A 12577-nucleotide genomic window follows, 5' to 3' on the forward strand; every position below is an offset into this window, starting at 1 on the left:
TCCATATTGGTATAAATAAATGCTTAAAAAATCAATTGCTTTCAAGGACAGTAAGTGAATGTCAGATGCAGAAGAATTCCAAATAATTTCTGTAGATTCTCCACCTTCAAGAAGGTAGAGGATAACTCCCCACTCTTCGTCTTTACCGTAGAGGAAACTACCACTACCTCAGCCAGGTAATCAAGGTTAGCATCGCCAATTGTAAGCCATACTGATGGTTGTACCCTTGCTAGGATTTGATGAGAAGAGCGCTTTACCTCTGTAGTCTTCCTCCCCGCAAATCTACAACCCTAGTCCGGTCATGAGAAAATATCAAATACCAATTTGGGAACAGTCTACAAAATACCTAACTGGTACTCCTCAAAAATATCAACACCGTCAAGAACAATGGGAGGAACTAAAGTAACCTCATGTCATCTCTTAAGGTCACCTCACAGTTTTTTGCTTTGTTCTTTAGTACCTTTATTCTATACACCCCCCACCCCTGACTTCTCAGCCAGTTTCCTTATCTTGATAAAGTAAATATGCTAAAAAATGTGACTGACATCTAGCTTCCCAGTCTGCATAATCTTGTAGCTCCTGAAGCCACAGATAGCTGATTTCTGTCTCTAGATTCAAATCCCCAAACAGATAATTTACTTGACCAGCCTATCTTTGGCACTAGCTTTCAAATGTCATAAATTAGTGGCTAATCTGTATATGGGCTCCTTCATCAGTTAGATGCTCACCCTAGCTCCATTCAGCTGTGACCAGTGGAGATAAGCAAACATATGAAAAAGGTATGCTTAGGGTGGACACCTACAAAACATGTGTACTGCAGCTACTGTGGTTAAGAGAACACCACACCTTAGGGGTGGTAGACAGTATAATAACCGCCAAAGATGTCCACGTCCTAATCTCCAGAACCTGTGAATAATTTATGTTACATGGCAGGGGAGTACTAAGGGTGCAGATGCAGTTAAAGGTGTTAATTAGCTGACCTTAATTAAAAGAGGAAGAGTAGCCTGGACTGTCCAGGTGGGCCCAATATAATCAATCACAGAAGTCCTTAAAGGTGGAAGAGGGAAGCAGAAGAGTCAGTGCTAGAATGATGAGATGTGAGACTCAACCAGCCATGTCTGGCTTTGAAGATGGAAGGGGCCCTGGAGCCTCTGGAAGCTGGAAAATGCAAACAAAAGTATTGTCCTCTAGATACTCCAGAAGGGAACGCAGTCCTGTGGACACCTTGAGTTCAGCCCAGGGAGACCCAGTTTTCGACATGTGTAGATAGATGGTAAGAAAACCTGTGTTGTTTTAATCCACTGAGTTTGTGGTAATTTATTACAGCAACATCAGGGAACAGATGCAATCGGTTTGCAGGTGATATATGGATCCTAATCTATAACTGAAGAGTGCTTCAGCAGAGTCTGTATATTTATGGTAATTGTGGATATCCTTGTATGTACTACACTTGATTTGCTGATTTGTTTCTCATAAATAAGTGAGGATTATCCATAAATAGAAGATAAATGATCAGGAGAATTAATAACATAAGAATAACCCCATCAGTATGAGTCAGAAACTCCACTCCCCACATAATAAAATACACCTGAAAGGTTCCTATAAAATAGTTTGTTTTGAGAAGATGCTGTCTGGATATTGAAGCAATGAGGTCTATGCTTATTTATGTCTTACCAAGTGCTGTTGTCAGACATGGTCTATCTGTATGTGCCATAGTCAAATACTCACGACTTTAGCACAGTAGGCAACATTACATGAAGCTGAAAAAGGATGAGCGATATCATTCACTGATATGTGTAAGTTCAATATACATGTTAAGGAACATAATAAAAAATTTTAAAGCTAAATGACACTTGGAAACTATTTGCTTCAATAAATCCTCAACATTGTCAAGAGAAATCCAAGACTTTTCACAGTTAAGAAAAGAAGAAAGCTTCCAAATACGCTTTCCTCATAAATGTTGTAAAAGAAAGGAATGAATGGATGCTGGTGAAATTTTGCTGTACTTAGAACAAAAAAAAGTTCCGTGAAATATGAAGATTGCTTCCTTTTAACAACTGATGTCTTTCTCTATCTCCTCTATGCTTTCCAGGCCTCAAGAAGCTATTTTCTGGGCATCAGACCTGATGTGTCTTATATATTACAGAACAAAAGGTATTCCTAACCAGCAGCCAAAGTTAGAGGACAGTTGAAGTAATTTTGTGTCAGTGGCCAGCATCAATCTGAACTTGAGATTATCCTAACATCAACTGTCTCTGCCAAACCTAGACTTTCCCACATAATTTTAATATGACTTGGACGTGACAAATGCACAGGCTGTGGTGCCCAGACTTTGTCTTGGAAAGGAGGACACAGTCTCCAGCAGAGCAAAGAAAAAGAGCATGGGTTTCTAATGCTGACTAGGACTGCAAGATCAGAAACAAAAGTTTGTAGTCAACCTTTTAAAATAGACATGTATTTCCAAGTGTTTGGCAATCATTCTCAGGCTCTATCTCTAAAAGTGGTCCATCAGGAAGGACATGATGGAAAGGGTGATATGGGCCACCTGTCTATCATTATTATCCGTAGAAAGCAGAATTGTTTTCAAACGGTCAGTGTTAGCATCTGTAGCTCTCAGAATCAGAATCAAGAGGCTCACCAGAAGGGAAAGTAAGGAGATAATTCATGTGGGCAGGGCCATCCATTAAAAAAAAAAAGTTCAGTGTGGCAGAATCCCTTAGAAAACCATAAAGGACTTCTGCCTTCGTTATGCATAAGCTATGCCTCTTACTGATTTTTAATTCAATACCGAGCTTAAGATAATTAGATTAATATTTAAATCTTTTAAAAATAATTGTTAATGAAAGAGAATTACATATTTGAAAAGATGGTGCAACTTTAAGTTATAATTTTAAAATTCCAAGTATCTGCCTTAAGAAATAAATATAACATATATCCCGAAGCAAATTACATTTTGTGATACTCTGTCTAAAGCCGAGAGCCAAGAAACTTGATTTAGAGGAAAACAACTTTCCCAGTCCTGCCACTTTGCAAGGCCAAGAGGAAGTTCCATTTTGCTTGGGATTGTTTGGTATCTTCTGTCCTATAGCTCCTCTGAGACCCACTCGCGGTGCCCCTGGAACATGATATGAGCACTATTCCCAGAGGATACTGATGGCCCTGTCACTGTGCTCCTGCCTGCCTTCCAGGGCCATCAGCCAGCACAGTTTGAGGGGAAAGAAAAGGGGAAGAAATGGGATTGTTTTACAATCTCTCATTTTGTTCTGTCCAGTTTGTTCTCTCCTCGGTTTCAACATTTATTTAGATCAATTAAGATCCATTAAATTCAATTTAGTTACTGCTTTCTGTCCAAGGAAGGAAAGTAAGTTACTTACTGGAGTAGGAATTCATAACTGGTAACATGTTTAAGAGTATTTTAGTTAAAATTTTCCTTTCTAGTCTCAGTGAAAAATAAAATTATCAGGCAAGCAATTGAGAGGTAATTCAAAACATATTTTTTGAAGGCAAGTAGTGTAGAGTATGTTCCTAGTATCTTTTTTAATTCTTTTCAGCAGAACATAAAGGAAATGTAAATTTCCTGTTATTTCAAGTAAAGTGTTTACTCATCATAATACATGGTTGTATACTCGGCATCTCTTGGAAGCTTTGCTGTAGCAACACTTCGAACACAGGACTTGTGTTCAAGGTACTACACCTCATTAGATTCTTCTCCCAACCTATTCCTATTCTGTATTTCCCATCTTGGTTACTAAAGCAAGCTAGAACTTAGATAATTTTTATTTTCTCCATTTCTTGAATTTCTGCACATAACATTACAAAATACATCTTATCAAATCCATTTTTGAAATGACTCAGAATCCCATCTCTTCTCTCCATTCTTACAGCCCCTGGATTAACTGATGTCTTCTTCATTTTCAGCCTAGCTTATTAGAGCAAATTTCCCTTACTAGGTTTTCACCATTCTCATCCATGCAAAGCAGTTAGGATTATCTTTCTAAATGCAAATCCAATCATGTCATACCCATGATTAAAACTACTCAATGATTCCTCATTACCTGTAAGAGAAATTGCCATTTTTGAGGTCAAAGTACCTCGCCAGCCTTTGCTCTTTTAATTCCTCGTACCCTTATCTCCATATATGAGCCGTGCTAAATTATTTGCTGGACCTTAAAAATCCCATCTATTTCAGGACCCTCAGATTTGCATCCACCTATCCTTGACCTTCTCTCTCTTTTTACTTTTTCATTGGAAAAAATTAAATGTCCAAGCCCGGTAAAACTAGAGTCATCATACATTTGGATTTCCCTCGGTGATTTCTGGTTTACATCCATTGTTTCAATATAATCATTAATAGTGCCCTCTTTCACTTAGAATCATGGTTGCCCAGATGGTGAATTAGATGATTCCCTTAACCAAAAGTCACCTTTTTCTCTAAAACTTTCCTTGAATTATTTAGGATCAAGTAGTTGTCCATGGAACACTAAGTATTTCTACATGGTGTAATTCACATGGTAACATAATAAATTATGTAGTACATGTCCTAATATGTTATGTATTCTATAGCAGTGGGAATAACAGCTAACCTTTAAAGTGTCTATCAGACAATTCCAAAAACCTTATGAATAAAATTTCATGTATGCTTTACAGCAATCTTGAAAGGAAGGTGCTCTGGCCATCTCCATTCTGCAGATAAGGAAACTGAGGCAAAGCAAGTTTAAGTAACTTGGTCAAGGTCACATGTGATACAGGGCAAGAGGTAGTGCTGTCACGTAAACCAAAGCAATGGTTTCAGTCTACACTATTATGAAGTGCAATATGCAATATTCCTTATGTCCCTATTGCTTTAGAACACACATCTGAGAGATGCATGATAAATGCCTTTGTAAGTGAATGATTATTTTAAAGACAAATGTCATTTCAAATGTCCTAGTCAAATAAATTCATACAGCCTTAGATGGCTGGTTATGTCAGAATGCTATCTCCTTCCTCTTCTTTGTTTTACTTTATAAAATTTCTGCGGTATCGATGTTAACTTTCTCTCCCTCCAGCAAGAATGACTACTCCTGAAATTATTCTAAACACATAGCTAAATAATTATATAAAACGCTTTTTTGAAAGTTATAACAATTAGCTTTTTTTTAATCATTTCTAAATTTAAAACTCTTTTGTTATTTTATTTTCATTTCTGCACTTGTCTTAATAGCAGAAGTACACTCAGGGTTTGTACTGGTATTGGAAAGTCTTGAATAAGAGTTGATGGAGAAAAATAAAAATTTCAAATTGTATATTTGCTGGGAAGTGAAGGGATTACTCAGATGCTGGCATCAGTAGTGGAAAGTAACTGACTATAATTCCTTAATTGGTACTTGACTTCCTACACAGGAGAGAACTTGCCTCAACAGTTGGTGAATTCTTAAAGAGTTAAACAGAAAAACATGGCAATTCCTTACTTTTCAATGCAATCAGTTTTGCATGTTAAGCTTAGAGTTAGAGAGAGAGAGAGAGAGAATACTTATAAATACTCTGACACTCTGAAATTAAATGTAGTTATAGGTAATAGAAGAAATTTAAGGAACTGAGCAAAATCATTTGCATTTAAGAAGAATCTTCATAATGGTACCAATCTTCAACCCTCCCTGACCGGAGTCTGATTCCATAATGAATTGTGTGCATATACAGACACACTTATCTGTATAAAGTTTTCTTTGGATCACACCACAGGAAAGAGAATCTGATATCCCTTGAGAACAGACAAGTCTACATTTAAGCAGACAGAGCCTCAGATCAATTAAACAAAATGAGTTTTATGAGAAAAACATTAAGCGACTCCTTCCTGGATTATTTTTGTAAAAGAAAATTTCGGTTCTAATTGATGCCTTGAAGCTTGTTGCTGCAAATTGAAGTTTATGTCAAATATTTGGCAGTGCTTCAGGAAAAAGATCTGGTTCACCTTGATTCCCTAATTGAGAATGTTCAGGGGGTGCTTTGCTTTTTTTTTACCTGGAAGTGTTGTGGTGACATTGTCTACATAGGCTGTTTCAACTTGAGTTCTCACTTCTTTTCTTGCTGAGTGCTAAATTGTTTTTTAGTCTATCTGGAAATCTGTTATTTTTTCCCCCCACAGGGTTCAGTATTTGTCCTTGAAGAGTTGTCAACTGCAAAACGCAAAGGAAATTGTATATCCAATTAAAGTGAGGCAAAACACAACTGTCAAATAAAAGCCATTAACCCCCTGAGTACCATAATTTTTGGTATACCTGACAGCTCCCTTCTCAGTTCCATCAGCTCTAGTCATTTCCAATCCCCTTCCTTTCTTCGAAAGACAGTGCTTATGGGACAGTTTCAAAGTCTACAGTATGTGATGTCAATCAACTTTTGTCACATCCTCATCCAACTGTAAGTAGCATATTTATTAGACTTGTTTTCAGAACGAATGATTCAGTGTATTTAGAAGAACAATAGTGAATCCTGACACTTGACATCTTTGATTTTATCCACGCTCATTCTTTCTTTTTTAACATATAAACTTCATTCCTACTTCTTTTCAGGGCTATGCTTTCCACTGGATAGACAACATTGAATGAGACAGGAAAGTTTATTGCCCTTACAGGCTTACAATCTAGTGAGACAAACAAGCAACTAGTAAACTATGACAACTACAATTGTTATAAGTGACCTGGAAGAATAGGGCAGAGGTGATCTGAGAACAACAGATCTGAGATAGCAGTCTTTGGTCCTCTCTGAAGGGTGGAGAGAAAGGAATTGAGCCACTGAGAGAAGACATGAGGTCACTGCCTTACCTGCAGAGGGTAGAGCTTGTGTCAAATATAGGAGGAGGAAATACAGATCCTGGTAATGATGATGTTGAGGGGAAATACATAGGAGGGTGAGGAGGAAGGCAGCTAACGTACTGAGGGCTTCCTATTTATCAGTTTTGCTGATTTATGCCTTTGTATGACGGAAAACAGTGATGCCAATTGGTTTTAAAAATTCACAACCCTATTATCTCTCATGAAATGTGGTCCAAGAGTAAAAATCTCCATGTAGTTTCAGATCATCAAGAACCTAGGCTTGGACTTCCCTAGTGGTGTAATGGTTAAGAATCTGCCTGCCAATGCAGGGGATATGGGTTCGAGCCCTGGTCCAGGAAGATCCCACAGGCCGCAAAGCAACAAAGCCTGTGGGTCACAACTACTGAGCCTGAGCTCTAGAGCCCACAAGCCACAACTACTAAAGCCCACATGCCTAGAGCCTGTGCTCTACAACAAGAGATGCCACTGCAATGAGAAGCCTGTGCACCACAACAAAGAGTAGCCCCCGCTCTCCGCAAATAGAGGAAGCCCTCATGCAGCAATGAAGAACCAACACAGCCAACAATAAATAAATAAATAAATAAATAAATAAATAAATAAATAAATTAGAAAAAAAAGAACCCAGGCTTTTGCATCTCTCTGCCCATCCATCTCTGTGTGGTGACTGCCCTCAGGCTGCCTCCACTCATGATTGTAAAATAGCAACAACAGTTCCAGGCATTATAACCAGACAGGACAATATTCAGAGGATGACAATTCCTCTGCCTCATCTCTCTTTTGGGGAGAGAGAACTAGTTTCCAAGATACCCTCAGCTGACTTTCTCTCATGGTTTATTAAGTAGAATTGGGACACAGTCTTCATTCCTAAGTGAATCATTGAGAAGGTGAGAGAAAAGTGATATGATGAGATTAGAGATGGAAATTAGCAAGTCAAATCTGTGACTACTTCAGATATCCTGAAGTAACTTCATGCCCCTTCAATGCACATATTGAAATCTCTAGGTATAAGTCTCCTTAAAGGAAGCTTACTAGTCAAAATATATTTGCAGTTTTCAAGTCCATTTCTCATAATCATTTCATGCCAATTATTTTTAACATATCTGTTACTTAAGATAGTAAACAGAACATCTGAGAAAACTACTATGGTAGTTAATGCATTTTTGTTGTTAAAGTTTATCATGCAAAGTATTTTAAATCTGAAGAAATAGGGGACAGATGCTGCTGGAAGTGATACATTCTATCTTCCTTGTCATTTACTGTGACAATGAACAATGTGTCACATTGGCTTTACAAACGTAAGAAATTAATCATAGAAGAAATAGAAAAAAGGAGAAAAATTTAAAATATCACAAGAACACTCTTTGTACTGACTGTACTCAACTATCTTTTTATTATACCAATACTATAATTATAAAAATAGTTCCTGTTCATTGAGAGATTGATATATGGTTGGTGTTAGACACAGTCTTAATTCTCATAACATCACATGTGCCGTATATTTTTATTCCCATTATCTTGGAGTTCAGGAATTTCTATAAAGTTAAATCAGTGGGAGAGGCTGCCAATATTCACACTTATCTTTCCTACTCTAAAGCCATTGCTCTTATTACACAAATATTCTGCCTGGCATTACGTCTTGACCCTGAAAATTCCCCTAAAGAATCAGCATATGGCTTCAACAATCAATGCTCTTTTGGAAATCCCATTAAGAATTGTACCTACAGGTGAAAAAGATGGCGGTGAAGTAGAGGGACGTGGAATGCATCCCTCCACAGATGCATTGGGAACGCACCAAAAGACACAATAAATCCCGCAGAGAGCCAACTGAACACCAGCAGATGACGTCGGACACCAGAAAGGACCACAAGGATCCCAACATAACCAGTAGGGAGGCACCTATGATGTCTCAAAGAGGGTGAAGCAGCGGAGCTGTGGCAGATGGGAGGGAGTGAGAAACACACGGAGAGTCTGCACCGCAGCTCAGCATTCCCAGACCGAGATGTCGATTCACAGCAGAACAGTGGGTCTGGGAGTGGGAGCGTGGGAACCGGAGAGCTGGTTCAGGGTAAGAAACATTGTTGCCAGTAAGGTGACGGACCAAGAGGACAGGAGGGAAGAGGTCTGCGGTGAGGAGTGCCCGCCCCTGAGAGCTACCTGGCCATGATGGCGGCTGGATGCTGCAGGCTCACAGGTGGGGGGAAGGAGCCATGGGCATAGCCTCTCTCTCTCTTTCGGGGCCTGCAGCGGGCAATGGAGGAACCCCTGTGGGCCACCTAAGGCGCTCAGGGATAACAGGGACCCTCAGGCCCTCGGGTGGGGCTAGCTTAAAACCCCTTGGAACACTGGCAGCAGGGAGGCTGCCGAGAACAAAGAAGCCCGGAGAGAGGCCCAACTCTGAGACATTGTTTACACCTGAGCCACCGGCACCCCTCTGCAACAGGCAACTCCAAGCCCAACTGAAATGGCAGAGCGCCACTGCTCACTCACTCCCGGGGAAGGAGCCACTATTGTACCCTCTCCCACCCCACACACCAAACGCTTACAAACAAACAATAAAGGAAGCTCCGTGGGTCACAGAATAATACAAAAAACCCAAGGCGAGTAGAAGGACACTTACAGCTGAGACTCTAAGTAAACAGAAATATTAGTATCAATTCTATTGAACTGGTCCATTCTGGGATCAGACCCAGTTTTTTTTTTTTTTTTTTTTTTTTATTAATTACGATCTTACTCCTAAGGGCTCTACAGGTTTTATAACATTTTTTATTCCATTTTTATTTCTAGCCTTTTTATATACTTCTATTTCCAGCTAAGTATTCGATAGTATGGACTATATATCTCTCCTATCTTCCTTTCATCTCTATCCTTTGTACATTTCTATTTCCAGGCACACTACAATCTTCTGTTCCCCTGTCATCCAGCCATTTTTAGTTTATTCTATCCTAACATATAAGCAACACTATCAATCTGCTCAGATTCCTTGCTCTATTCTCCAGATGACACACCACCTTGGTATTTAATATTAGGTTTTTGTCTTTATCTTAGTTCTCAGTACAATTGTCTAATTTCATTCTGAGAATCACCATTCTATCTGGTGGTACTCTAGCTCTTTTTTATATTTGATCCTAGCTTTCAATATCTCCCTGGATTTGTGTTTGTATGTGTAAGGTGTTAGTTGTAAGTTTGTTTGTTTGTTTTTGCTTTTGTTCCTGTTTTGTTCTGTTTTGGTTTTCAATTTCTGTTGGGTTTCTCTTTGAATATCTGATAGCATACTGGGGTTCTTCTCTCAGGTTTCCAGAGCCTTATGTCCTAATGGATTCAGTAATTGTGTGTCTTATACATGTATGTGTTTCCTAGACTTATTATTTGTTTAACCCAATACTCAGACATTAGTCTGAGGCTTGGACAGTCTTCTATAAACCCCTTTATCACTGGGACAAGCAACCCCAGAAGTTTGGACTACCATGAGGAAACAAAGAAACACCATGCAGGTAAAGGAGCAGGAAAAAAACCCACATGACCAAATAAATGAAGAGGAAATAGGAAAAATGCCTGAAAAAGAATTTAGAGTCATGATAGTAAAAATGATACAAAATCTCTATAACAAAATAGAGAAAGTACAAGAAATAGTTCATAAGAACTCAGAAGAACTAAAGAACAAACAAAGAGCAATGGATAACAAAATAACTGAAATTAAAAATACTATAGATAGTATAATCAGCAGAATGACTGAGGCGGAAGAACGAATAAGTGAGCTGGAAGATCAAATGGGGGAAATAACTGCCACAGAGCAGGAAAAAGAAAAAAGAATAAAAAGAATGGAAGACAGTATCACAGACCTCAGTGATAACATTAAGCGTAACAACAATCAAATTATAGGCATCCCAGAAGAAGAAGAAAGCAAGAAAGGGTCTGAGAAAATATTTGAAGAGGTTATAGTGGAAAACTTCCCCAACATGGGAAAGGAAATAATTAACCAAGTCCAAGAAGCACAGAGAGTCCCATACAGAATAAACCCAAAGAGAAATACACCAAGGCACATATTAATCAAACTAACGACAAACACAAGGAAAAAATATTAAAAGCAGCAAGAGAAAAGCAACAAATAACATATAAGGGAAAACCCATAAGGATAACGGCTGACCTTTCTGCAGAAACTCTGCAGGCCAGAAGGGAATGGCAGGATATACTGAAAGTCCTGAAAGAGAGAAACCTACAGCCAAGAATACTCTACCCAGCAAGGATCTCATTCAGATTTGGGGGAGATATCAAAAGCTTTCCAGACAAGCAAAAGTGAAGAGAATTCAGCACCACCAAACTAGCCTTACAACAATGGCTAAAGGAACTTCTCTAAGTAGGAAACACAAGAAAAGGAAAACACCTACAAAAACAAACCCAAAACAATTAAGAAAATGGTAATAGGAACACACATGTCAATAATCACTTTAAATGTAAATGGATTAAATGCTCCAACCAAAAGACACAGACTGGCTGAATGGATACAAAAACAAGACCCTTCTATATGCTGCCTACAAGAAACCCACTTCAGACCAAGGGATACATATAGACTGAAAGGAAAGGGATGGAAAAAAATATTTCATGCAAATGGAAGTCAAAAGAAAGCTGGAGTTGCAATACTCATATCAGACAAATTAGACTTGAAAGTAAAGACTATTAAAAGAGACAAGGAAGGACACTACATAATGATCAAGGGATCCATCCAAGAAGAACATATCACAATGGTAAATATCTATGCCCCCAACATAGGAGCACCTCAATACATAAGGTAAATGCTAACAGCCATAAAAGGGGAAATCAACAGTAACACAATAATAGTGGGAGACTTGAACACCCCACTTACATCAATAGACAGATCATCCAAACAGAAAATAAAGACACACAAGCTTTAAATGACACATTGGACCATCTCAACTTAATTGATATTTACAGGAGAATCCATTAAAAAATGACAGAATACACTTTCTTCTCAAGTGCACATGGAACATTTTCCAGGATAGATCACATCTTGGGTCACAAATCAAACCTCGGCAAATTCAAGAAAACTGAAATCATATCAAGCATTTTCTCAGACCACAACGCCATGAGACTAGATATCAATTAAAGGAAAAAAACTGCAAAAAATACAATCACATGGAGGCTAAACAATTCAGTATTAAACAACCAAGAAATCATTAAAGAAATCAAGAGGAAATCAAAAAATATCTAGAAACAAACAACAATGAAGACACAACAACCCAAAACCTATGGGACACAGCAAAAGCAGTTCTAAGAGGGAAGTTTATATCAACACAGTCCTACCTTAAGAAACAAGAAAAGTATCGAATAAACAACCTAACCTTACACCTAAAACAATTAGAAAAAGAACAAAGAAACCCCAAAGTGAGCAGAAGGAAAGAAATCATAAAGATCAGAGTAGAAATAAATGAAAAAGAAAGGAAGGAAGCAATAGCAAAAATTAACAAAACTGAAAGCTGGTTCTTTGAGAAGATAAACAAAATTGATAAACCATTAGCCAGACTCATCAAGAAAAAAAGGGAGAAATGGAAATCAACAGAATTAGAAATGAAAAAGGAGAAGTAACAACGGACACCACAGAAATACAAAAGATCATGAGAGACTACTACAAGCAACTGTATGCCAATAAATTGGATAACCTGGAAGAAATGGATACATTCTTAGAAAAATACAATCTTCCAAGACTGAACCAGGAAGAAATAGAAACTATGAACAGACCAATCACAAGT

Source organism: Hippopotamus amphibius, chromosome 6 (genome assembly GCF_030028045.1).
Source record: "Hippopotamus amphibius kiboko isolate mHipAmp2 chromosome 6, mHipAmp2.hap2, whole genome shotgun sequence".
Lineage (NCBI taxonomy): Eukaryota > Metazoa > Chordata > Mammalia > Artiodactyla > Hippopotamidae > Hippopotamus > Hippopotamus amphibius.